This window comes from Panthera tigris, chromosome F3, assembly GCF_018350195.1.
Source record: "Panthera tigris isolate Pti1 chromosome F3, P.tigris_Pti1_mat1.1, whole genome shotgun sequence".
Lineage (NCBI taxonomy): Eukaryota > Metazoa > Chordata > Mammalia > Carnivora > Felidae > Panthera > Panthera tigris.
Window position 1 is genome coordinate 13,762,565 of NC_056678.1, and position 27,324 is coordinate 13,789,888.

General features: G+C 44.0%; 1 pseudogene; it reads right to left on the minus strand.

The window, feature by feature from the left end:
• Positions 1-15,331: 15,331 nt before the first annotated feature.
• On the minus strand, positions 15,332-26,592 carry LOC102971327 (annotated as a pseudogene).
• Between the last annotated feature and the right edge of the window lie 732 nt (positions 26,593-27,324).

The following is a 27,324-nucleotide window of genomic DNA, read 5'->3' on the forward strand; positions in this document are numbered from 1 at the left end:
CACTGAGATACCCTCTCTAACTCTCAGTATGTTCCTGTTGCACATTCTGCCCACTTCCTTCGAACAAAATAGCGACAGAAATTGATAAAACTGAGTGGCAACTATATGCCAGACACTGTACAAGGTGCTCTATTGCATTTGTTCTTCCAAATATCTCAGCAGTTGACTCTTATTACTGTTTCCATTTTACCCTTTAGGAATCCAAGTCTCAGAAAGGTCGTGTAAATCGTCACCATCTTAGGGAGAGGAAGATAGGATATTTAGCCTCAGGGACTCCAGACCCAGGGATCTCAATCACTACCACATTGTATTTGCCTTTTAGGGATCGATTTTTCCCACTGGCTATAAAACCTGGTTATATATACTGGAATCACTTGGACAGTTGTTTGTTTTTTAAAAAATTTTTTAACATTTATTTATTTTTGAGAGAGAGAGAGACAGAGTATGAGCAGGGGAGGGGCAGAGAGAGAGGGAGACACAGAATTCGAAGCAGGCTCCAGGCTCTGAGCTGTCAGCATAGAGTGGGGCTCGAACTCACAAACCGCGAGATCATGACCTGAGCCGAAGACGGACGCTTAACTGACTGAGCCACCCAGGCGCCCCATGTTCGTTTGTTTTTTAAATAACAGCAAGCTGACTTTAATCTAGACCACTTACATCAGAATCTTCCAGTCTGAGGCCTGGGCATCAATGTTTTTTAAGATTACAGCTGGATGGGGTGCCTGGGTGGCCCAGTTGGTTAAGCGTCTGACTCTTGATTTGGGCTCAGGTCGTGATCTCATGCCTCATGAGATCGAACCTCACACCAGGCTCTGTGCTTGGGATTCTCTCTCTCTCTCTCTCTCTCTCTCTCTCTCTCTGCCCCTTCCCTGCTTTCTTTCTCTCTCTCTTTCAAAATAAACATTAAAAAAAAAAAAAAGAATCCAGGTGATCTAGAGGGAAAACAATACTATAAATCAATGTTATCAGTTCATCCTGGAGACTGGATTTAAACATTTGTGTATCCCCAGCATCCAGCACTGTGTCTGACATGTGAAGAAAAACCTTATAAAATGTATCTATGATTTATTGCACCGTAGGAACCAATTAGACAGGAACCAATCATTTATAAACAAACATTTGTTAAGTGTCTAGTGTAAGCAAGGCACTGTCCTGGGGAATAAGGATATAAATTAAGCATTTCCAGATACACGATTCAAATAAGATATTGCCAGTCAGTTCTTCTACAGCGCGGTGAGCGGCAGGAAAAGAGAGTCTATTTCCCTGTAAAAAGAAAAAGTACCTAAATTCTAAGTAGAGCTCCTGTATGGACTAGGATAGTCAGGATTCTAAACACTGACGAAGTAAAAATTAGATGTTTACTACACTTATATCAATTTGCTTACTTTCCAGCAGATTTTGCTTTCTTTGCAATATCTAAATAGACATCGATGTCGAGTTAATAGAAGGCAAATTACGCGCATGCTGTTGAGGTGGAGGCAAAGATCACGCGGGCAGACAGGAAGGCACGTCTGATAAAGAATGGAGTGTTTTGGGCAAGGAAGTATTGTGGTGGTCTTAAAACCTGGCGGCATTCAAAGTGAACCACTACTCCAAGGTCTCCCTCTCGGAATAATAATAGAAGAACCTAGACTCGCATTGAGGAGTCGTGGGGTTGAGTCTTGCGCTCTCCGCTTACTAGCTCGAAGCCTTCGGTAATGCACTTCATTTCAGGTTCTCTGGCTGTGAAACGGAGTTAATATTCCCCAGGAGACAGGATTATTATGAAGCTTTCACGGTGTAATCATAGATGAACGCCCTAGAACGGATTGTGTTAACATAAGGCGTTGGGTCAGTAAAGGCCAAATCCCTAGTGCAGGTTTTCCCCCTTATTTGGATCCCTGAGAGTGGTGGTTATTCCTGGAAGCCTCTCAGCTGGGAGAGACGTTCTCTCCATGCACCTTCCCTCTGTTCACACCCCTCCCCCCATCCTCAGCTATTCAGGCTGCAGGGACTAAGAGAGCGTATAGCTGGGTGATCTTTCGCAGCCGAGCTCCCTCCCTGGATTGTGCGCTGTCCGTTGGCCTCTCACTGATTTGGGGGTCACCACTAGAAGCCTTGCTCCTTTTGTCGGACCCCCCAGAGAAAACCCAGGCACGTCATTCTCCTGAGAAGTCTTCAGTGAGTCCTTGTCCTCAGCGTGCAATTCTAACTCCTGAGTTTGGCAAACCTTCCCTCTCCTGGCCCTGCTTACCTTCTCTAGCCTCGTTATGTCCCGACCTCCTCCTATTATCTATGCTGCTGTCTTAAGGGACCACATGCAGCTGTCCCCACACAGCGATTGGGAGCCAAAACTTTAGAATCTGTTGGCCTGGATCCCACCGTGTGCTAGCTCTGCGTGGGTGCGGGCAGGATCGCTGACACTTTTGTGTCTCAGCTTCCTCCTCCATAAAATGGGGATACGGATCGTACCCAGCTCTTTTTTTTTAACGTTTATTTATTTTTGAGACAGAGAGAGACAGAGCATGAACGGGGGAGGGGCAGAGAGAGAGGGAGACACAGAATCCGAAACAGGCTCCAGGCTCTGAGCGGTCAGCCCCGAGCCCGACGCGCGGCTCAGACTCGTGGACCTTGAGATCATGACCTGAGCTGAAGTGGGACGCCCAACCAACTGAGCCACCCAGGTGCCCCGGACTGTACCCAACTCTTAAAGTATGATGACACTCATCTAACTTGTCCTAAGATAGTACGCAAAGACCACTTAAGTACACTGTCTAATATTTAATCATTCATAAACATTACTACCATTGTTATTATTAATTTTATTATTGTTCCTGCCCTTACAACCCTCTTCTTCCTCTTTCCCTTTAAAATAATAGAATCAAGGGCTCCCATTTATCACAAGGCTATGAATTTCAAGGTACTGCCCCCAGGAATTTTAAACATAGTGTTTTTATGTTTCACTTATCACAAGAACTCTAATATGGCCCTCACTTTACAGACGTTAACAACTGAGGCTCAGAAAGGTCAAATGATTTCAGCCTGCTTCATCTGAATCGTGTTTTTACTTCATTAATTCCCACTTGATTTGGGGATTTGGCTAATTCTTCACCCCCTCCTGGTGCCTTTCCTTGGCTTCCTAAGACTAGCGGCGGTGTCCCTCTGTGCTCCCCACCAGAGTCACAGTATCTATGATAGCAGATTTTAACTGCTGCATTCAGGGGCGCCTGGGTGGCTCAGTCGGTTAAGCATCCGACTTTGGCTCAGGTCATGATCTTGTGGTCCGCGGGTTCGAGCCCCGCGTCGGGCTCTGTGCTGACCGCTCGGAGCCTGGAGCCTGTTTCGGATTCTGTGTCTCCCTCTCTCTCTGACCCTCCCCCGTCCATGCTCTGTCTCTCTCTGTCTCAAAAATAAATAAACGTTAAAAAAAAAAAATTCAACTGCTGCATTCAGATGTTTTGTCCACTAGATGGGAATCTTTTGAGAAAAAGAGTCTTCTGTGTTCATGCCCGTGCACCTGGTAGAGTGCCAGATTCAATGAAAGAGCGAGCGCAGAATAAAGCAATGAGACGACCCTTAGGGCCCGAGGAGAGGAATAGGAATTTGTGAGTAGCCGATGCTGCCCTGAAATCAAAAGGAAGCTTTAGCTGACTTGACACCAGCAAGGGCCACCAGCCAGATGCCCCTGGGCTGGGCCCGAGGGCCTGCCGTTGGCATCTGGGATCAGGAACGTATATCACAGTGATCGCAACACATCTTCGGTCTTCACAGCCCATCTCCTCTGAAACATATCCGAAGCCCTTTACACATTTGCAGGGAACTGACAAGCACAAAGCGTGCCCGTCCGCGTACAGGTTACCTCATATACATTTCACCTCCTGCAATCCTCACGGTAACAATTTAAGGCGAACTTTATTATCCCAGGCTTGCCAACGAAGAAAATCTCTAAGATTTGACTAAGGTCAGAGACACCGGATTCGCACACAGCTCTGCAGGATTCCACAGAGCCGGCTTCTCCCAGGATGTGGCTGGAGGTCCTCTGGCCTCCTCCTCTGGCCGTGTGACAGGTTGTTCCCAAGAGCCAAAATGCCAAAGCACCTGGTGTGTTAGTTAACAAGTCAATGGTACCTGAACACTGGGATTCTCAGGGGGAAAAAATTACATAACAGTGTGTGTGTCAAAAGTAGAAGGAAAAAAGGTGGAAACAAACCAAATGCCCATCAACAGATAAATGGGCATACAAAAATATTATCCAGCCATAAAAAGGAATGGAGTGCTGATACATATTACAACATGGATGAATCTTAAAAACATTATGCCAGGGGCGCCTGGGTGGCTCAGTCAGTTAAGCGGCCGACTTCAGCTCGGGTCATGATCTCGCGGTCCGTGAGTTCGAGCCCCGCGTCGGGCTCTGTGCTGACAGCTCAGAGCCTGGAGCCTGTTTCAGATTCTGTGTCTCCCTCTCTCTGACCCTCCCCTGTTCATGCTCTGTCTCTGTCTCAAAAATAAATAAACGTTAAAAAAAAAAAAACCTTTAAAAAACAAACAAACAAACAAAAAAACATTATGCTAAGTGAAGGAAGCCAGCCACACAAGACCACATACTGTATGATTCTATTTATACAAAATTTCAGAACAGATAATTCGAGAACCAGAATGCAGATTAGTGGGGCCACAGCAGGGAACCGGAAGAAATGAGGAGTAACTGTTTAATATATAGGGCTTCCTTTTAGAGTGATGAAAATGTCCTCGAACTAGGCAGAGGTGGGACGCCTGGGTGGCTCAGTCAGTTAAACGTACAACTCTTGGTCGTAATCTCATGGTCGTGGGTTCGAACCCCACATCAGGTTCCACACTGACAGCAGGGAACCTACTTGGTATTCTCTCTCTCTGCCCATCCCCTGCTCATTCTCTCTCTCTCAAAATAAATTAAAAGAAAAGAAAACTTTAAAAAAAGAAAGAACTAAATAGAGGTGATGGTTGCACAAAATTATGAATGTACTCCCCCCTGCCCATGATGGTATGGCCTGGGAGGAATCTCTCTCAAATCTCCCTCCTGCTATGCGACCTTAGGTGCATTTCCCCTAGAGGGCAAGCATCTGGAATCAGGGCCTCAGTGTGTCCTTACAAGGCCCGCAGATCAGCCAATGAATGTATTTGGCGAGTGAGGCCAGTCTGCAAGTGAAGGTTTCAGAGCCTAAACCCAAAGACAAGCTACTTTCTATGGTTGGACACACTGCAGGGAATGGTTTGCTATATTCGGTCTGTGCCTATCATGGCAACTAAGGTATCTTCTTCCTTTTGAAAAGAAGGGAGACAAGGTATAACTTCTGAATAGGGAGTTCTCTGGTGAAGAAGGTCTTCGGAAGTGATTTCAAAGCAGAGGAAAGCCCTCCACGGCGGAGTCCGCCTAATGTCCCCACATAGATACTTAGCTTCTCAAGCAGAGACCAGTCCCTTTCAGACTAGAGGTGGCCAAATTTCACGCCAATGGAAGGCGAGTAGAAGCAAAGTGTACAACTTTGGCATCACTTGCTTAAGAGGAAATCCCACAGCCTGGTCATCTGCTTTGTGTCTTTCGGCTGGCTGCATGTGGAGGTGGAACTCAGCTTCAACCCTGCAGTCAGTAACACGCTCTTTGGACGAGGGCAGAGCCCCCACTAGCCTGGGCATCTGGATGGCTTCTCAGTAGACCCTGCCCATCCCGTACTTTTATATGACACAGAAATAAACAACTATCTTCACTCCGATGAATATAGCCCCACTCCGAACACCCAGCTCAAACAGCCCGAAGTTACGCTTTAAAATCTTTCATCCTTCGCCATAAAAACTTCTCTGTTGAGATGTCAGTGCTGTACCTTAAGGATTATCCTAATGAAATAGTACTCATCAATTGTGTCTTCAAACAAGTGAGTTTAAAGGATTCTTTCTGGAGGAGAATGAAGAACATAACACAAGTCTCCCATTCCGTCAGAACGTACCCTTTCCCCCAAGAAAGACAGTAGTTTCATCCAGTTAATGCTCTCTGCTCGAATCCGGTGACTTCTGGGTGACGCGGCCACTCCTCAGTGGGCGTGGCTTCCCGTAGCCTGATCTGATATACAACGCGCTACTCTTCATTGGACAGACAACAGTAGAGCTGTATTCCGATCCTTTTTTTTTTTTTTTTTTTTTTTTTTTTTTGCATAGTGCAGAAGGTGGACAAGTCTATAAGAGCTTGGATTTTATTAGCATAATCAGTTTAATAATAGAGTTTGTAGCAGAGTGATGTGATCGATAGCAAGTCCTTGACCCTTTCTAGTACATAGGAAGAGGGAGATTTCCCAGAGTCCTTTGCAGTTAGGTTGGCAAGTGCCGGTCAAATACGAGTGAGCGACGAGTGTCACTTCTGTGTCGAGGTGTGAGCACTAGATATGCTTGCTCTTCCCTTTCTGCATCAAAGGTCATTTGTGAAAGATGATGGCAATATATCATGAAAGGTCCTTGGATCCTTGAGTCGCTATTTGGAGGATAACTTCCCAGAGAAAGTGTCCAACCCACATTATGTGAGTAAAAAATACACTTTTAATGTTAAACCATTGGATTTCCAAGTCTGTGTATTCCCAAAGTTTATCCTAATTATCTTGACTAACATAGCGTCTCGTGTGGAATTCAGATATATGGGCAAATGTTCACATATGATGGCTGTCTACAAATCAAACAATAGATGAGTTGAGATATACGGTCTTCAAAACATTTTTATGTAAAACTTTCATATTTCTCTATCATTATATTTACCCTCAGTGGACACATTCAGTGTTTCCTTAAAATCTTACGTTTCAAATTATCTGTGTACCATTTTGAGTATTCCCTTTAATATCTCAGCAACTGTCAGGGCACCTGAGTGGCTCAGTGGGTGAAGCGTCCGACTTCGGCTCAGGTCATGATCTCGTGGTTGGTGGGTTCAAACCCCATGTTGGACTCTGTGCTGACAGCTCAGAACCTAGAGTCTGCTTCAGATTCTGTACCTCACTCTCTCTCTGCCCCTCCTCTCTCTCTCAAAAATAAATAAATATTAAAAAAATTTTTTAAATAATAAATCAGGAACTGTCTTTCAAAAGTATCTTTCAAAAGCATATTTTCAAAAAGTATGTACAGTGAGAATTCTCAAACCTTAAAAACATTACTTGTTATCTTAACAAAACTCTTGCTATGGGCAAGCAAAAAACCGTCAGTGTTTTTCAGAGTAATAGTCCTATGAGGTTATCCCTTCAGTAGTTTTAACTGATCACAATGATTTATGTCTTTAATTCATCGATCCATAATTGAAACACTTTATTCAAACATCATCTAGACTAGTTTTTATCTCCCAACGTGCTACACATCTGTGTCTACTTTCAGTATTTTCTGAAAATGGACATTTTTATTTTTATTTCATTTGATTGAACAGTCCCCAGCATTCATATGAAGGGAGGTTGATGGGGGCTGGGTCTGTTGTCCAGAATAGCTACCGTGACTTTTCTGTGTGGCTTGGGCTTTCTCACAGTCCTAGGAGTGAGCCTTCTAAGAGAATGGAAGGAAGCCATATCACTTTTATGACCAAAATGTCACTTGTACAGTAGCCACAAGCAACCGGGATGCTTAAGGAAGGAGCTTAGAACCCATCATTCAATAGGAGTGTCACAGTAAGATTGTAAGAAGAACATGGGGGGTTGGGGATAATGCACCCATTCTGGGACAGCACAACCTACCACAGTTCCATAGTCTGTAGCCTTGCAGAGTTAAGAAAGCCAACTTGTACCCTACTTCAAACAGAAGGCGTTATAAGTACAGGCTTAGGAGAGAAAATCAGTGCTACTTTCATAAAAGAGCAGAAAGCTTCTGGTGTGATCGAATTTGCCATTTTCTCAAATTTCCTCACAGCAGGAGCCATCTGAAAAGGTAGCACAGAAGCCAGTGGGGAAAAGGTCAGAATTGTCACATGTAAAAAACATGTCTTCACAAGATCTTTGGCTGTTGTTTCTGATGTGTGGAAATGACTGGAAGCAAACAGACAGCAGGCTTGCAAAATCTAGAGAGAATAAAGTGGTCAAAGGTGCCTTAAACCTGGCCTGTAAAAGCTTTTAGGTGCTAGAATAATCTCAGTGCACTCAAACTGCCACCAAAATAAATGGGTTTCAAAAGCTGGGCAAACTCCTAGAAGTGCATCCATTATAATCCTCACCTCGGAGAGGAAAGATCGAGGTCCACAGAGGACAATGCACAAGGAAGATTCTCCCAGAAAGCAGACTCGGGAGTTGCCAGCTTGTGTAACCAATGAGCTTCCCCTGTGCTAAGGCCCAGAGTCCTCACCACGTCTGTCAGGCAGAATTTGATGATAGCTATGGACCGGTGACCACCACATGTTTCCCATCGTCCCCTTTCCTGAATGGTAGTTTTTGTTTATTGCGTTTACCTGTTCCTTCTCCACTGCTGCATATTGAGTGGTTAGAGGCAGATGACATCTTTCTCCCTGCCTGGAATGTGGTCACTCTATTGGGAAGAAAAGAGCCACCAAGTGTGACCGCCATGAGAAGCAGAAAGAGAACAGGAGTTTGAACCCTGGGGGGTTATTAAAGCCATGCATATACGCTGCATTCTCAACTCCTGAACTTCTTATTAGGTAAGGAAAAGTTACATTCCTTTTTTAGCTATTGTTTTTAATCTCTGTTACTCGTAGTCTAATGTAATTAATGCAATCCTGACTGGCTCAGTATTGTGTTCTTGTAGTCAAGTCCTGTACTATTAAAATATCATATTTTATTGACTCAACCCTAAGACTCACCCTGATTTTATGTACCAAAAAGAAAAGAATAGAAGAAAAATATTCTGTCCGTCAGAAATATAAGATGATATTGATTGTAAGACACATACCCATTGCAATGGTGTTAAATACGACTCAGTTAAATACATTGTGTAGAGTTAGAGCTTGATCCATTTGCTTAAAAATAAAATAGTCCTGCATTTGGCATAAGCATAGAACATCTTGGAAACACAAAAAGTCATTAATGATGATTACCTTTGGGAAGTAGAAAGATATAGGGTGGGAAAGTTAATTTTTGCATTTTCCTTTCTATAGTTCTGAGATGTAGTATTTTTAGGAGTCATCTAAGCCACCACTAAGAGGGTGAATATTTAATTTCATCCACCACTGTTACCCCAAGTCCTAGTCCTATCGTTTCATAGACACTCAATGGAAACCAATTTGACAATAAATTTCGTATCTAAAAAAAATAGACACTCAAATATATGTTGATCAGGTGAATGATTTTTTTAAATAAGTCAGTGTCATTGAAAAAGTAAATGAAGAAATTGCTATAGCATGAGTGTTAGTGTTCCCCCCAAATTCATATATTAAATCCTAGCCCCCAATGTGATGGTGTTAGGAGGTGGAGTCTTTGGAGGTGATGAGGTCATGAGTGTGGACCCCTTCTAGAAGAGATCCCACAGCGCTCCCTAGTCCCTGCTGCCATGTGAAGATACAGTAAGAAGTCTGCAAGCTGACCAGGTGCCAGCACCCTGAAACCGGACTTCCAACCTCCAGAACGGTGAGAAATAAATGTCTGCTGTTCATAAGCCACCAACCGTGCGGTACTTTGTTATGGCGGCCTGAACAGACCAAGACAGAAATTGTCTGCTTTCTCCTCATTAGTCTACAAGTTCCTCTGCGATTAGGGCTGTGCCATATTTCTCATTGAATCCCTAGTGCTTTGTGCAATGCCTGGTCCATATTAGGAACAGGGTAAATATTTGGGGAATTAAAAAAATGTTTTGCAGAGACATTTAAGCTCATTCTGTGGAGGGTGCCATTGCGACGTGGGGCAGAGCCGTGATTTAATCAGAGTCTCAGGAAAAGCATTCTTTTGGTGGCAACTGTTGGAGACGGGAGAAGCAAGGGTAGAGTCAGGAAAGTGAGTCACGCCGACAGATGAGGTCGCGTGAGGGCTTCTGTCCAGGCTGACACGGGGAACAAGAGATGGAACTTTACATTTTCCTTTCACTTTGAATATTTCAAAACTCAGCATCCCACCAATCACAAAAGGCAGTATCCCTCTCTATTCCTCCCAACCCAGTGAGTTGGGTAGACGCAAAAAGTACAGCCTCAAAACATTAAGCCAGATTCCTTCAGCCACCCCATGCTCAGTCACAGAGCCGGGCTAGAACTCATAAGTTTGCTTCTAATGCTCTGGTTTCACTAGACTCTGCTGATTCCTTTTCTAGGAAACCTTCTCTCTGGCCCTCTTCCCCCACCACCTCACCACTACATAGAGAAAAAGTCGAGAACTACGAATCTACAGTTTGGAAGGAGAATGCTAAAAAATATTCTTTTTTGGAGATCCTTCATCAAGAAACACGGGAACCACAATTCTATAATCATATATTGATTGGAACTGGACTGCTCCTTAGAAGTATGTTTTCGAGGCCAGAAGCACTAAGCTAGCCCACAGTGTCGGAGACTTTAATCCCTGGTATTTTGATGTCCTATTTCTTTACAGCTTGATTTCAGTTAATGCCTTTCTCTCTTTTATTTTCCCTTTCACCACCTACAGATATGGACTATGTCCCAGCATAGTTTCCTTCACCAACTGTCAAGCTATAGAGGAAGGTATTCCATTAAGGGGTTATAACTATAGTCAAGAGTAGCAAAAAACAGGAAGAATAGGAAAGTGGAGAACAGCCCCAAGTAATAGGGGTTACCTGGACCAACAGTGGTTAATGACCATGATGTTCATTGCAATAAATAAGCTAGGAAAGGCTGTTTCACAGTGTTCTTTTTTGTTGTTTGTTTTTAATGTCTATGTATTTATTTTGAGGGAGAGAGAGGGAGAGCAAGAGAGAGAGAGCAAACAAGGCAGTGAAGGGGCAGAGAGAGGGGGAAAGAGAGAGAATCCCAAGCAGCTCTGCACTGTCAGCACAGAGTCCCATGCAGGACTCAATCCCACGAACTGTGAGATCATGACCTGAGCCAAAATCAAGAATTGGATGCTTAACTGACTGAGCCACTCAGGTGCTCCCACTGTGTTCTTTAAGATACAGAGGGGTGCCTGGGTGGCTCAGTTGGTTGAGCCTTTGACTCTTGATTTTGACTCAGGTCATGATCCCAGGGTCATGGGATTGAGCCTAGCATCGGGCTCCAAGCTGAGTGTGGAGCCTGCTTAAGTCTCTCTCTCCCTCTCCCTCTGCCCCTCTCCCCCTTTGCTCAAGCTCTCTCTCTCTCTCAAAAAAAAAAAAAAAAAAAAAGATATAGAGACCATAATTCCAAAAGGCCTAATATACATGCAATATTAGTAATACATGCAAAATTAGTAATTGCAAAAGCCATTGAATAATATATTGAAGTTTGAGAGTATTTTAGGTCATTCCTTACTCATAAAGTGTCTATCACTTTACAGATGTGTTTAGTGACAAAAAAATTCATAAGCTAATCCCAGCAATGAAATATTCTCTACTTCAGAAAAGTTTAAAATAAGCACAATCATGCATTCAGAGGATATTACAGGTATTTCAAACTCTTAAGGCTTTACTAAATGAAACAGTTATAAAAAGTACTATTCTCTTGAAGCATAGACATTGACTTCTAAACTTTCTTTGCGATTTTTTAATTTGTTAAGCCAGAATCACAAAATAACAGACATCTGCTTGGTTCTGTCATTTCCATGGGTTTCCCATACCTGTTCCCTGAAGTATGCTTTTGTGTCTAAACAGGTCATAGTAAACTTGTACAGGGCTCTTCCGTTAAAAAAAAAAAGAAACAACAAGTTCCAAATGGAGTCATTGGCTCCCCAGGACAGCAAACGAAGAACTACAGTTTCAAGAATATTTCAGGAATGTGGTCCTTTAACAGTCAATCTCGAAATTTCCTGATCAGTGCTAGAAGCAATCTGCATGGTAAACAAACAAACAAACAAACAAAAAACACAACCAACTCTGTCAAATGAAGTAATCACCTTGAAATCACCACAGTGAACTATTGTCAGAATGGCTAGTCTTAAAAAGACAAGAAATAACAAGTGTTGGGGAAGATGTGGGGAGAAGAATCCGTCACACCCTGCTAGCGGGAACGTAAACTGATGCAGTCCCTGTCGAAAACAGTATGGAGGTTCCTCATAAAAGTTAAAAATGAAGCCACCATACGATCCAGTAATTCCACTTCTGGATATTTACCTGAAGAAAACAAAAACTCTAATTCGAAGAGATATATGCACCCCTATGTTTATTGCCGCATCATTTGCAATAGCCAAGATACGGAAGCAGCCCCAATGTCCATCAAGAGACGAATTGGTAAAGATGTATATAATGGAATATTACCAAATCACACACACAAAAATGAGATCTTGCCATCTGTGACAACATAGATGGACCTAGAGGGTACTGTGCTGGGTGAGATAAGTCAGAGAAAGACAAATACCACAGGACTCCGCTTATATGTGGAACCTAGAAGACAAATGAATAAACAAACAAACAAAAAGCAGAACCTGACCCACAAATACTGAGAACAAACTGATGGTTGCGGGAAGCGAGAGGGAGGGGATAAAGGGGAGAGGAAGGCACATTCTCCCAGACATGGAATGAATACATCACGGGGATTGAAGGCACAGCAGAGGGAATATGGTCAATAGTATTCTAGCAGGTTGTTCGGTGGCAGGTGGTAACTACACCTGTGACGTGCATAGCAGATCGCATAGACTTGTTGAAAAACTATGTCGTATACCTGAAACTAATGTAGCATTCTGTGTCAAATGTGTCCCACTTAAACAAACAAACAAACAAACAAACAAACAAACCCTGCCTTTCCCTTCCCTGCCAAAAGAAGATGCAGCAAATCTTTCTTTTCTTTTGCTAATCAGCTTCCTTGCTCCAACCTCTTTCCTGTAAAAACCTTTCATCTTGTACAATTCCTCGCAGCACCTCTCTACTTGCTGGACGGCAAGCTTCCTAATTCATGAATTGCTCAAGGAAGCCAGTTAGATCTTCAAAATTGCTGGTTGAATTTTGTTTTATTTTTAACACCCGCTAAGAGCCAAGCACTTTATATGTGTTATTTCATCTTTATATTGGCCTTCTGAAGGTAAGGAATTTTTTATTCCTTTTTTTTTAACGTTTTTTTATTTTTGAGACAGAGATAGACAGAGCATGAACGGGGGTGGGGGGGGGGGTCAGAGAGAGAGGGAGACACAGAATCCGAAACAGGCTTCAGGCTCTGAGCTGTCAGCACAGAGCCCGACACGGGGCTCGAACTCACGGACCGTGAGATCGTGACCTGAGCCGAAGTCGGACACTTAACCAACTGAGCCACCCAGGCGCCCCTATTCCTTTTTTATAGATAAAGAAACCAAGGCACACAGACAGTAGTTTGCCCAAGGATACATAACCAGTAAGCAAAGTTCAAATATTCAAACCCAAACTTTCTGACTCTCACCTACCCAACTTTTGACTGTTAAGCTCTGCTATTTCCAATGGTTTTAGGCTCATGACATGAGGGCATCACACTTTGGTTACAGTATCTTACATTCATCTAAAGATCCTAATTATTATAAACCTTAATGTGGTGCCTAAATGGTGTCTCTCAACTCGATGGGGACCTCCAAATGTGGGGCAACCATCAAGTGGATGCCAGTGGCACGGGAGGTGAAAGAATTCACCCGAGGCAGAACAAAGGAGATAGAAGTTTATGGAATACACCACAGGGGGGCGTCGCAGGACAGCAGAGGAGAGGCAGTCTGCCAGGAGGCAGAGGGTGGGGGCCGCTTTTCAAGGAGGGAAAGTGAGGAGGTATGGTGACTACAGAATTTCCCTTTTTGGGTAAGCGTGCCTAGCTGCAAGTCGCCCGCTGGTCAGCTAGAGCCTACGGATATTTCAGGGTGAGTTGCCCGAAGGGCCTGTCTGTATTCAGCCAGGTGGTCACCAGGCCCTTTCTGTATCCCATCGCTCGAGCCTGTTTGCCTAAAAGCGGCCTCCACACTTTACTCATCTGTCACCTTCACAACACAGTTATTTGTTGTAGCAAGGATCTACAGTAAAACCTTGGTTCGCGAGCATAATTCGCTCCGGAAACATGCTTGTAACCCAGAGTACTTGTCTATCAAAGCGAATTTCAAGAATTATTGGCTCAGTTGCGGTCATGTGACATTTAGTATGACGCACTACTCATATGGCAAGATATCGCTCATTCATCAAGTCAAAATTTATTAGAAGCGTTTGCTCATCTTGGGGAACACTCGCTGACAAGTTACTTGCAATGCAAGGTTTTACTGTATTACTACTTAAAATTTTAAAAATTACCTTTCTTATGACCTGGTCGCAGACTAAGGTACCTTTAGGTATATGGAGCAGAAGTGAGCCCAGTGAGCCAGAAGGACACCCAGCTTCTTTTCCAAAGCCAAGCCTGGGTACACACACTCCCTACAATTCTTTCATCTGCACTTAGTAGTAAGTTCATGAAGTTTACGATCTACTAGAGAGGCGATATTAGACATATAAATGTACAAATTAGCGTACGATTATAAAATGTATGCTGTAAAAGGAAATATAACAGGCGCTGAGATCATGTCCTAAAAGGACCCAATATAAAATGGGGATTTGAGAGGTTTCTTTATGCACAGACGGATTCTATAGGAATGTAGTATCTGGAAGAGTTGGGGATCATCCAGGCAGAGGGGACATCACGTATGAAGGCACAGAGGCAGCATCAGTTGTCATTAAAATAGGGGAGTCACTTAGGAAACAATGGATTTCACTGGACATTGTTGTATATTAACACTGAAACCCTGGTTAACTATCCCACAGAGAAAGCTCCCCGGTGACTCAGAGGCTGGGAGTTGGCCTGGGAGTGGGGGGCAGAAGGGTGCAGCCAGGAAGCTTGGAGGGCCATGGGGGGGAGGTGAGATGTGCGGAGGCCTGGGGCCAACTTCATTCTGCTTGCCTATTTGTGTGTTCAGCTGGGCTCTGGGCTGGATCTCTGGAGGGAGATGGGCTTGTGGTCCGGGGAGGCATGAAGTTCTGCCTTAGACGAAAGGGTGCTAGCCGTGTGACTCTTTTCTACCCCTGTGATGTGCCGAAGCGATGGAGACTGGGCTGTGTTACAGATAGATCATTTTGGGGTTGTTGTTAGAACAGACAAACGAAAACACAGAGAAAACAGAGTCCAAGTTAACGTAGCTTATTTCTGCATTGTGAACGCTGAGAAATGTGTCATGCAAACAAAAAGTACCGATCAATTGCAGGTTAATGGCTCTTGAGGTAAAATAAGGCACTGGATGGGGCAAGTTTCCGTGACTCAGTAACAAAAGTGAACAGAGCCAACGAGGATTTCTTGTTTAATTCTCTTCCAACTCTACAGACGTAATTCTGCTTTCACCTTCATGACACCTTCATGTGGTTTTAGCAGGGGATAAACCTCCCCTTCTAAGAATCTCTGCACCTGTTGGGATGCACGACCCGTAAAAGAAGGATCCAGTAGATGGTCCGACTGGGAGTGAATGGGACTGAAAGAGGCATCATCCTGGCTTCGCTCTATGAGGTCATTGTCACCCGCTTCCTTCCTGCTTGACCGCAGCAGCTGCCTGTTAGGAAAGCACTCTTATTATCTCGTGGCAATCCTGGAAGCTAGCCCCAGCTTTCACCATGGCCGTGATGACGTTCTCCGTGGCCATGAAAGGCAGCTCTTGCTGAACGCACTGCTCAATTACTTCGGGGTATACCGCCAATCCTTCAGAAATGTTCTGCAGCGTATTCAGTGTAACATCCGCAGCGAGAAGTGCCTCAGCCAAACAGATACGTAGATCGACACTGTCATCCGCTGTGCCCTCAAACCAATGCACAGATGCTGCAGCACCGCTCTGAGCACACAGGGTTCCGCTTGTGTGGCATTGCACTTGGGTCAGTCTGCTGTCTCTCAGAGGGTTCCTAATCTCCCTGAGGTGTGCCGGGAGTCATATGTCCGTACAAATCTTATGCGTGGATGCCCCCAACCTAGCCAGCACCTGAATAGCCACTTTTCGTATGTAGGTCTGATGTGGTTTGAAGTGTTGAGGTTCGGAGCCGACAGCCAAGGAGGAATTCTGGAGGCATCTTTGTTGCAGAAAAAAGTGGTTTTATTAAAGGACGGGGACAGGACCCATGGGCAGAAAGAGCTGCATTGTGAGTGTAAGGAGTGACTGATTATATACGAATTTTCTATCCTATGGAGGGGAGGATGACATCAGGGTCCCAAGAAGTTGAATCTACAGGTTTCTGGAAGTTTGCTATAGATAAAATTGCTTTTTACCTTAGGGGCGCCTAGGTGGCTCAGTCATTAAGCGTCTGACTTCAGCTCAGGTCATGATCTCACTGTTTGTGAGTTCGAGCCCTGCATCGGGCTCCGTGCTGACAGCTCGGAGCCTGGAGCCTGCTTCGGATTCTGTGTCTCCCTCTCTCTCAGCCCCTCCCCTGCTTGCTCGCTCTCTCTCTCTTAAAAATAAATGAACATTAAAAAAGTCTTTTTGATTGCCTTTTACCTTGTAATCATTAAGATAGTTATAAACTGATGGAGACTCTGTCCTGCATGACTGGGATCTCTATCAGTGAACCATTAGTTTTTTCCCTTTCCTTGGTTCTTGGGCAGCCAGGAGTACCCGAGGGATGTCACACTCATCCCACCTGACCTGGGAGGTTCCTCCCCTCCCCCAGGTGGTTGTTAGCTTGTGCTTTGACCTCAGCTTGCCTCGGTTTCCCCACATCATTCGCCACCCTAAACAATTTTAACCTCTAAATCTTTAAGGTTGCTGAGAGTGGAAGGTCTTGTCTTCTGTAACTTCTTCCTGCTGAATAGGGGCGTGGGGATGTCCCTAACTATGGGTCAACACTGTCAGTGGGGGGCTTTTGTAAGTAGGAGCTATGAGAGGAGAAGCAGCGAGTCCAAGGGGGGGCCACATGTGTGGAGTGGAAAGGATCACCTGCAGCTTGAAGTTATGGCGGGGAAGGAGTCTTGGCACCAAGTGGTGAGTTATTAAGAAAGCAACACACTACGATGAGTGTGGCTATAAGAATGAGAAGTCCAGGGGCGCCCGGGTGGCTCAGTTGGTTGAGCGTCCGACCTCAGCTCAGGTCATGATCTCACAGTTCGTGGGTTCGAGCCCCGCATCGGGCTCTGTGCTGACCTCTTGCTCGGAGCCTGGAGCCTGCTTCCGATTCTGTGTCTCCTTCTCTCTCTCCCCCTCCCCCGCTCACACTTTGTCTCACTCTGTTTCTCAAAAATAAATAAATGTGAAAAAAAAAAAAAAAGAATGAGAAGTCCAATGAAAAGATCCCTAATTGTTGACCATAGCCCTCCCCAGGCCAGAAACGTAACCAATCATTGAAAGAGAGAGAAGGATTTTGGGGTGGCTTAGTCAGTTAAGCGTCTGACTCTCAATGTCAGCTCAGGTCATGATCTCACGGTTCGTGAGTTCAAGCCCCACATGGGGCTCTGCCCTCGCACCACTGACAGTGTGAAGCCTGTGTGGGATTCTCTCTCTCCCTCTCTCTCTGCCCCTACCCCACTTAAAAAATAAATTTTTTAAAAAACAAGAGAGAAGGACTTTGTAGAGCCCCAATTTGGATATTCACATTTTTTTTTTAATTTTTTTTTTCAACGTTTTTTATTTATTTTTGGGACAGAGAGAGACAGAGCATGAACGGGGGAGGGGCAGAGAGAGAGGGAGACACAGAATCGGAAACAGGCTCCAGGCTCCGAGCTATCAGGCCAGAGCCTGACGCGGGGCTCAAACCCACGGACCGCGAGATCGTGACCTGGCTGAAGTCGGACGCTTAACAGACTACGCCACCCAGGCGCCCCAGGATATTCACATTTTTTAGTAACCCTGTGACATTTCTGTGACAACCTGGGTTGTGAACACAGAATTCTGTTTTAATAATGGCCTATGTGCCACCTTGTGCTGTGATTAGAGCATCTGAAGCCACTCTATTTTGTAGAACTGCTTTGCTCATCTGTGCAACTTCAGTATTAAGTAAGGAGATACTGTTCTGTGAATCACTGAGTGCCTTTATGGTGTATTTACTAAGGACTTCCATGTGCCGAATTATACTTTCTAACCCTACAGATGGAGAAAAATGGATGCCAAATGATCATACCATTGAAAACCAGATCGTGTCCATCTTTGTTGTTTTTTTAAGTTTTTTTAATGTTTTTATTTATTTTTGAGAGAGAGAAACAGAGACAGAGGGCAAGCGGGAGAGGGGCAGAGAGAGAGGGAGACACAGATCCTGAAGCAGGCTCCAGGCTCTGAGCTGTCAGCACAGAGCCCAACGCGAGTGGGGCTCGAACCCACAAACCACAAGATCGTGACCTGAGCTGAAGTCGGACACTTAACCAACTGAGCCACCCGGGTGCCCCCACCTTTGTTTTAAATTGGGAAGATTAGTCAGGGTAGTGATGGTTTTGTTAATGTGCCCATGAATCCAGGCAAAACTTAGGGTGCAACAACCTATCCACTCTGGAGGAAGCCATGGCCATAGGTTAGTCCCACATAACCAGTGGGTTCTGTTTGGAGCTGGCTGTCTGATTCCAGGTCGCCTTATCCAATCAGTAGCAAACTTGTCAGTAGCCTGGAGCACAATGGTTTGGGAACTTGTTTCTAATGATAGCCATCCTAAACGCCCAGATGTTGGCTATTTTCCCAGGTATCATATGTATGATTTCTTTGTCCCCAGCATAAAAGTGCCTTTTGACTGAGCTGTCCAGTCGTGGGTGTGAGCCATAAATATACATCCCAAATTTGATATATGCCATTCTCAGCATAGTGATAAGTAGGGTTTCATAACTATGGCACTTGTTGGCAGGCAGCAATTTGTGCGTTTGTAAAATCAGTTAAGATTTTAATAGTTTGAGGGCATGAAAAAGTCTGGTTATGTCCTGGTAAATTCCATATCCTATCGATCATGGGCCAGGAAGAAACATCCTAATTAGTGATAGGTTTATCACAAGACATTGCATCATTATATATCATCCCTGAAATATAAGAATAGAGAGAGAGCCAATCTGTGCCTTGTAAAGGGAACACCCACCAGGGTAACCCAGATGTACTTGACATGGGCAAAACTCCACATAGGCAACTAGCTCTTTGATTTTGTAGTTTAGCATCATGTTGTGCCTATTGAAGAAAGGAAGTGTCAGCCAAGATAGGTGGACAGAAATCAAAGAGGAAATATACAACCTTCATCATCATTTGAAGAGGAGTTTGAGATCTTCTACAGGTTCACAGAGTCGGAGGTGCATTTGTTTGCTCGTGGGTCTCCTGTGAAGGAGGTACAGGTTTTATTCTAGATATATGAGCCCGTGAAGTGTCCCTCTAATTTTACTGCAGGGGGAGTACATAATATGACCCGATATGGACTTTTCCACTTTAGATTTAAGTCTCCGGCTGTATTTGACTTCCAATTCTTTCAATCAACTATATCTCCAGGACTTACATGGGTGGACTTTCAGTTGTAGTTAAATCAGGTTTGGGGAGCATGTGATCAGTACACTCATTAAGTAATTTGTGAATTAAACTAGCCTCAAGTGAAAAATTTAACAAAGCATTACAATCTTCATCTAATAACAGATCCACTGGAAGAAATGGCTTTCCATAAAATAACTCAAAAGGGTTGAGTGCTAGAGGTTGTTTTGAAGCAGTTCTTGCTCTGAGAAGTCCTATTGGTAAAAGAGTAACCCAATTTTCCTGGGTCTCTAAGACTAAGTTTAGTAAGGTGTCATTTTAAATTCTTCTTTTTTACGTTTATTTATTTATTTTTGAGAGACAGAGAGAGACAGAGCCCAAGCGGGGAGATGGGCAGAGACAGAAGGAGACACAGAATCCAAAGCAGGCTCCAGGCTCCCAGCTGTCAGCACAGAGCCCGGTGCGGGGCTCGAACTCACAAACCACGAGATCATGACTTGAGCTGAAGTCGGACGCTCAACCAACTGAGCCACCCAGGTGCCCCAGTAAGGTGTCATTTTAAAGTATGGTTAGCTTTTTCTACCTTCCCAGAGGATTGTGGACGCCAGACTGAACACAGAAAATACTTAGTTTTTAAAACTTGTGCTATTTGTTGAGTTGTTTCTGCAGTAAAAGAGGGACCATTGTCACTTTGAAGGGATCGTGGAAGGCCAAATGTGGGAATAATTTCTCGCAACAAAACTTTGGTTACTTCTGTGGTTCTTTCAGTTTTTCGGTTTCACATGGAAAGGCCTCCATCCATCCTGTGAAGGTATCAATAAACACTAGTAGAAACTTACAGCCTTTGCAAGGAGGCATTTGTGTGAAATCAGGCTTCCAGTCCTCTCCTGGGTATGATCCAAATCTTTGGACTGGTTTAAAAGTGGGGGAGGGCGGACGGTGCCTTCTGGATTTACCTGCACACAAACAATACAGGAGTGGCAGAACTGCTTTACTGAGGCTGTGAAGTTTACTCCATCAAATATATTTTTAATTAAATGTTTTAAAGCATTTTTGCCCAAATGAATAGCCTGGTGTTTATAAACCCTGTGTTACCTTCTGTCGATTATTCTTGGGTATGAAGATTTTTCACTCTTGTGCATTTTTTGAATATCCTTGTGCCTGGGCTATATGAATTTCTTGGCCTGAATAGACTGGAGCTATGGACTTTATTGGAGTTAAGACTGGTATAAGATCAAATATTTGTTTATCCCATGCTGCCTGCTTGGCATGATGGTCTGCTGAATTGTTTCTTTTAGATTTTAGATCATGTCCTTTGGATATCCTTTGAGGTGAATTACAGGTACCTCCTTAGGTAGGTATACAGCCTCAAGAGGAGTAATAATTTCAGGCCCATATTTGATTGGGGAATTATGCCTTGAAAATAGTCCTCTTTCCTTCCAGACTTCTCCATGGGTATGCAGCATCAAAAAAACATATTTGAAGTCAGTATAAATATTAATTAGGCCTTTTTGCCAATCGAGGAGCATGGATAAGAGCTATCAATTCAGTCTTTTGAGCAGAAGTATTTATTGGAAGGGCTTTTGCCTCAATGGTCTTAATTAGACTAACTATAGCATATCCAGCTTTTCTCTCTCCCTCATCCATGAAGCTACTGCCATCAGTAAACTAATTATCATCTGCATTTTCAATAGAGGAATCTTTTAAATCTGATCTGCTAGAATAAGCAAGATTGATAATCTGAGCAGTCATGTTCCAACATAGAAGTACAATGGTCAGGCCCAGGCATAAGGGTAGCTGAGTTTAAAATTTGACAGGTTTTTTTGTTGTTTTCTTTAATTTTTTTTTATCGTTTATTTATTATTGAGAGGCACAAAGCATGAGCAGGGGAGGGGCCAAGAGATGGAGAGACACAGAATCTGAAACAGGCTCCATGCTCTGAGCTGTCAGCACAGAGCCCGACGCGGGGCTCAAACTCACAAACTATGAGATCATGACCTGAGCCGAAGTCAGACGCTCACCCAACTGAGCCACTCAGGTGCCCCATAATTTGACAGGTTTTAAGTATTATTTCATGTATCTAAAAGCATAGCCTGGAATTTAGTAAGTCGGCCTCCCATTATCTATTGGTGGCCTTTGGTTTCTAAGACACTTTGGACGGGATGTGGAGTTATCACAGTCAGCGACTGTCCCACACTAAGTTCTGAGGCTCCTTCTACCAGGAGGGCTGTTGTAGCCACTGCTCAGAGACAAGTTGGCCACCCTTGAGCTACATTATCAAGTGACTTTGAAAAATAGCCCACTGGTCTTGTTTCATTTCCTAATTTCTGGGTAAGAACCCCCAAAGCTTGTCCCTATTTTTCTGCTGCGTATAAAATGAAAGATTTTTCTAAATTTGGTAAAGCCAAAGCTGGGGCTGATGAAAGCCTAGCTTTTATTGTTTGAAAGGCCATCCACTGAGTGTTAGTCCAGAGTAAAGATTCCTCATCAGGGCCCTTAACTGAATCATGCAGTGGTTTGGCCAAGAGCCCAAATCCAGGAATCCATAGGTGGCAAAAACCTGCCATGACTAGGAAAGTACAGAGTTGTTTTTTCGTAGCTGGGGTTCCAAGATCTAATACAGCCTTTTTCTCTGTCCATAGACAGGGTCCTGGTGTTAGTTCATATTCCAAATATCATACTTTCTGTTTCAATATTTCTACCTTTTTAGGGGAGATTCAATACCCTCTGTCTGCCAAGAAATTAAATAAAAATATAGAATTGTTATCAGACATTTCTTCTGTGGGACTACAGATTAGAATATCAACCACATATTGTACTACAGTCCCTTGAGTCAGGGAGATATCATGGAGGTCTTTAGTAAGCACAGCCCCAAAGAAGTGAGGACTGTCTCTAAATCCCAGAGGCAAGACTGGCCAAGTTAATTGAGCAGCCCGTGGGCTTGAAGGTGAGGCCCATTCAAGGGCAAATAGTGGCTGCATTTCATCACTGAGAGGGAACCAAAAGAAGGCATCTCCTAAGTCCAGTACTGTAAGCCAGTTGGTGTCACCAGGGACCTGGGTGAGAATAGTATATGGGGGCGCCTGGGGGGTTCAGTCGGTTGACTGTTGATTTCGGCTCAGGTCATGATCTCACGCTTCATAAGATCGAGCCCCACATGGGGTTCTGCGCTAATGGTGCAGAGCCTGCTTGGGATTCTCTTTCTACCTTTCTCTCTGTCCCTTCCCACCCTGTCCCCGAAAATAAATCAATAAACATTAAAAAAAGAATAGTGTATGGACTCGGCACTATGGGATGAACAGGCACTATTGCTTCATTTATAGCTAAATCGTATACCGTTTGATAGTCTTCATTTGCCTTTTTTACTGGCAAAATTGGAGTGTTAGAAGGAGAGTGACAAGGCTTTGACCGTGTTTAAGACATTTGTCTATAAGTGGTTGTGACTTGGCCTTGGCCTCAAGTTTTAAAGGGTATTGTTTTCTATGCGGTACAGTGGTTGGGACCTTTAAAGTCACTTTAATTGGTTGGGCTCTCAGAGCCCATCCTGGAACATCATAATCCCAAACCTGTAGATTTACTTCCTTCCAGATATTAGAAGGGATATCAGGGTAAGGTTTTAACTCTCCAGGTGTTAAAGACAACGAGCTGCCTCATTTAGTAACTGCTTCCCAGTTTATTTGTTAAATCTCATCCCAGTGATGGAGTGGGACAAGATGCAAGGACTAAAAAAACACGAGCAGCCAGCTGACTTTTATATTTATAGGTTAAAGACATTGCTTGATGGCACATTTTAGTTTTCCCCTTTATGCCAACAACTTTATGGTTAGAAAGACAACTAGGGCCAGTGTGCTGAAAAAGAACAGAATAAGTGGCTCCTGTATCAATAAGAAAATTGACAAACTTACCTCCCACATCCAGGGCAACCCGGGGCTCAGTCATCTAGATGTCAAAGGGAGCCGGACCAGCCTCAGGGCCCTGTCATGCCAGTTTCTCTGGTTTTAACTCTTGGGCAGGGTGGTGAGTGCTTGACCTTCTCTCTCTGGACACAAGGACAGTCTCTCATCCAATGTCTTTGTTTTTACAAGCAGGGCATGACCCAGGGGGAGAGCCCTTGTTGGGACAATCTCTGCTCCAATATCCTATTTGCCCATGTCTGAAACATGGGATCTTATCTGACCTGTCATCTGGAGTCAGCCCTTAGCAAGGACTTCTGGCTAGTCTGGTGTTGTGGGAAGCTCGAGATAGCAGCAGCCAATATTTGAGCCGATTATCACACCCTGTAACTTAGCCCTCTGGTCCTTTTCTGGTATTAATGCCATGTCACTATTATTGAAAACTCCGAAAGCCACCTCCAAGAGGTGCTGAGTGGGAATTTGAGGGTCTAAAGTCATTTTTGTTAACTTCCAGCGGATGTAAAGTGCCCACTGATTTATAAAATGCATGTTTAAAATAGTCATTCCTTCAGGTATAGTTGGGTCCAGATTTGTATATTTAGGATTAGCGTTCTATTAAGCAACGCTGAAATAGAGCAGGATTTTAATCAACTCTTTGGGTGACTTCCTGATTTTTGTTAAAATTTACAGGTTTAGTAAATCCTTTTTTCATTCCTTCTGTCAAATCATACGATCTCGTCTTTTCCCTTTCCTGACTATCCTGATAGTTCCAATGTGGTTCAGTATTTGGGACAGCAGCTCTCTCCACAGATAATGTTCCCTGTCTCTTGTTGCCTGTTCATCAGCGAACTCTTGATCTCCTGCCCAGATGCAGTTCTTTTCCTCAAGGATTCAACAAAGGGTTAATATGATATCTACATATCCAGGTCATATCCTACATGATAGATATTTGTTGAAAGTCCTCAATAAACGGAGAGTATTTTCAGAATATCATCCTCATTGTTGTCTTACCTGAGCCAGGTCTGCCATGGAGACATGGACTGTCATTGTGCCCATTTCTCCATTGGCAACTTCCCGAAAAGGGCGGATTCCAAATTTAGGTGGAGCTCCTGGAAGACAGGGAGTCCCACTCCAACTAAGTCCCAGCTGGGCTGGGAGCAGAGAGGTCTTGGGTTTATAAGGAGAAGGCATAGCAACAGAGCCAGTATCTTCTTTGTCTGGACTGACTGGTGATTCCTCCACTAAGCCCAGCTTTATTAGGAGGAATGGGCCTATATAGACATCATCATCCAATATGTCCAGAGGGACTTTATTAACCCGGTTGGTGGCTAGAAAAATTCTTCAAGAGGACCTCAGGTCTGGATCCTGATTTAGGGACATGAAGGCCTGAGCATAGGGTACCACAGTCCATTTGCCCTGCTTCTTGCAGATCGTATTGAAGTTTAATGTCCTGTTAATGGGCCATTTTTCCTCTTCTCCTAAGGAGTACTGAGACCAGGAAATGTTACAGAAGAAGATCAGTTTTTCTTTTTTCCTTAGATCTTGCAATCCAAATTGATTCCAGTGGTTTAAAAGGCATCCCGAGGAAGAATCCTTGGGGGCTGAAGAAGAAGCTCCTATGCTCCTAGAAAAGTAGAGAAGGTCCATTACCAAGAAAATCCCCCCTGCCTCCCAGGTAGCGTCCCACGAAGGATATGTAAGAGGTTTCTGGTGTCAAAGTGACCTGAAATCAAATGAAATTGCTATGATCACCTCCTGCCATTAAAGGCCCTGGAGGAGGGAGGCTAACATCCCCTCACTTCCCCATTGCATTCTAGACCGCGAAATGGGTGCCAAAATATGGACCAAGATACCATACCATGCCTTGAAGGCCATGCCATAAAAGACCATGCCTTAGTTTACCTTGAAGAACCCGCTGTTTTTAACCTTATGGAAAACACTAGAAAAGTTTTACAAGGGGAAATTACCCAATTTTGTAGTTTAAGTAGTTAGTAGAGGACACTGAGAGAGAACAGTAAAGATTGAAATCCATCATGGTCTAGGGGCACCTGGGTGGCTCAGTCAGTTAAGAAATCCATCATGGTCTAAATGACATTCCAGCACATGTAGTCTTTACAGCCAACTTCCCTAGGAAAGGGTCCCCAGTTGGGCTTTAATTCAATCAAGTACTGGTTTCCACCAGCTCTGAGTGGAGGTCTCTAGGCCAGAAACAGTTAGACCAGAGATATAAAGGGGATCACATTAGACCAATGAGGAGGAAACCTCACACAAGAGTCTTAAGATCAGTAGCCATGCTAGTCACTTAGTTGACGGTCCCGTGTCTAAATAGACAACTTTGGATAAGGACAGGAATAAAGAGAGAGCATCAAGTTTGTGGCTCTTACTACCATTCTGGCCAAGGTACTAGCTTCCAGCCAAAAAGCGGGCTACTTTTTAGAGTGGCCACAGGCTGGAGGATTGCAGCCTGAGCAATCAACATGAAAGTGTTCAAATAAGACCATACTCATTAACAAGCCCATGAAATGAAAGTAAAGGGAGAGAAGAGGAAGTACTCACCACATGTGAGTGCACCAAGGCTCAGAGTCCAGATGAAAAGACTCAGAGCCACATGTTGGACACCAAAACTATGTAATTTATAGTGTTGGGGTTCGGAGCCCACAGCCAGGAAAGAATTCTTGAGACATCTTTGGTACAAAACAGGTGGCTTCATAAAAGCCTGAGGACAGGACCCATGGGCAGAAAGAGCTGCATTATAAGTGTAAGAAGAAACTGATTATATTTAGAATTTTCTATCCTATGGGGGGCAGGGTGAGATCAAGGTCCCAGGAAATTGAATCTATAGGTTTCTGGAAGTTTGGCTGTTGATAAAATTGCTTTTTTCCTTGTAAACCATTAAGACATTTGCAAACCCATGGAGACTCATGTCCTGCATGACTGTGACCTCTATCAGTTAACCATTGGTTTTTCCCTTTCCTTTGCTCCTGGGCAGCCAGGAGTGCCTGAGGGATGTCACACATATCCCACCCGGGACAACTGTTAGCTTGTGCTTTGCCCTCGACTTGCCTTTGTTGCCCACATCAGGTCGGCAGTATGGTGATGAAAACCCTCTTAAATCCTGCCTTTTCCGACACCATCTTGTCAAGCTGCTGTATCCTCTGGTCACCTCCCTCGAAGAGCTGCAGGAAGCTAGCCTGAACACGGGTGGTGCCCTTCATGCCCCAGAAGCACGGGTCATCTCAGGCACACTTCAGGTTCTGGAGATCCAGGCAAAGATCCCGAATCCAGGGTTAATGGAACATAGCTGGGGGGTGGGGGGTTGCACAGGATGATACTGGAATTATCGACAGGGGTGCAGGCTGCACCAAGAATTTTGGATTTTATTTTGAGTCCAGTGGGAAGCCAACGAAGCATTTTAGGCAGGAAAATGATACCCAATGTGAGCTTTTTAAAAAGGTCATTTTGGCTGCTTTGTCAAGAAAGAAATTGAGGTGGAAAAGTGTGGAAGCAGGGAAACTAGTTGGGTCATTGCACAAGGCCAAGAAAGAAGTGGTAACAAATTATACCGAGACAGACCATATTAAATCATGATGTATGGCACTACACAAGGTCAAATAATTTTACCATCACTTCATTCAGACCCATCCATATGTACCAAGAGAAGACCACAAATAACTGAACAGACCCATGTGTTCTATTAAAAAAACAAACAAAAAAAAAACCCAAAAAAACCCAGAAACAAAAACAAAAACAAAAAACAGGCCCCAAATGGAGTCACTTATGGTAAGCTCTACTAGATTTAATACCTAAGGTAACTGCAATGTCAGCCTCTCCCAGGAGTGGAATTTTAAAGCACTCAGTCTGGAATTTTCTGACCAGCACTGGTTAGGTAATCTGCAGGGTAAAACACTCCTCCCACCCCCTCCTCCTACCACCTTCCTTTAAGGGAAGGTAATCTTGCCTGAAATAGTCCTTTCTTTTCATTGTTGCCTGAAATAGTCCTTTCTTTTCATTTGCTA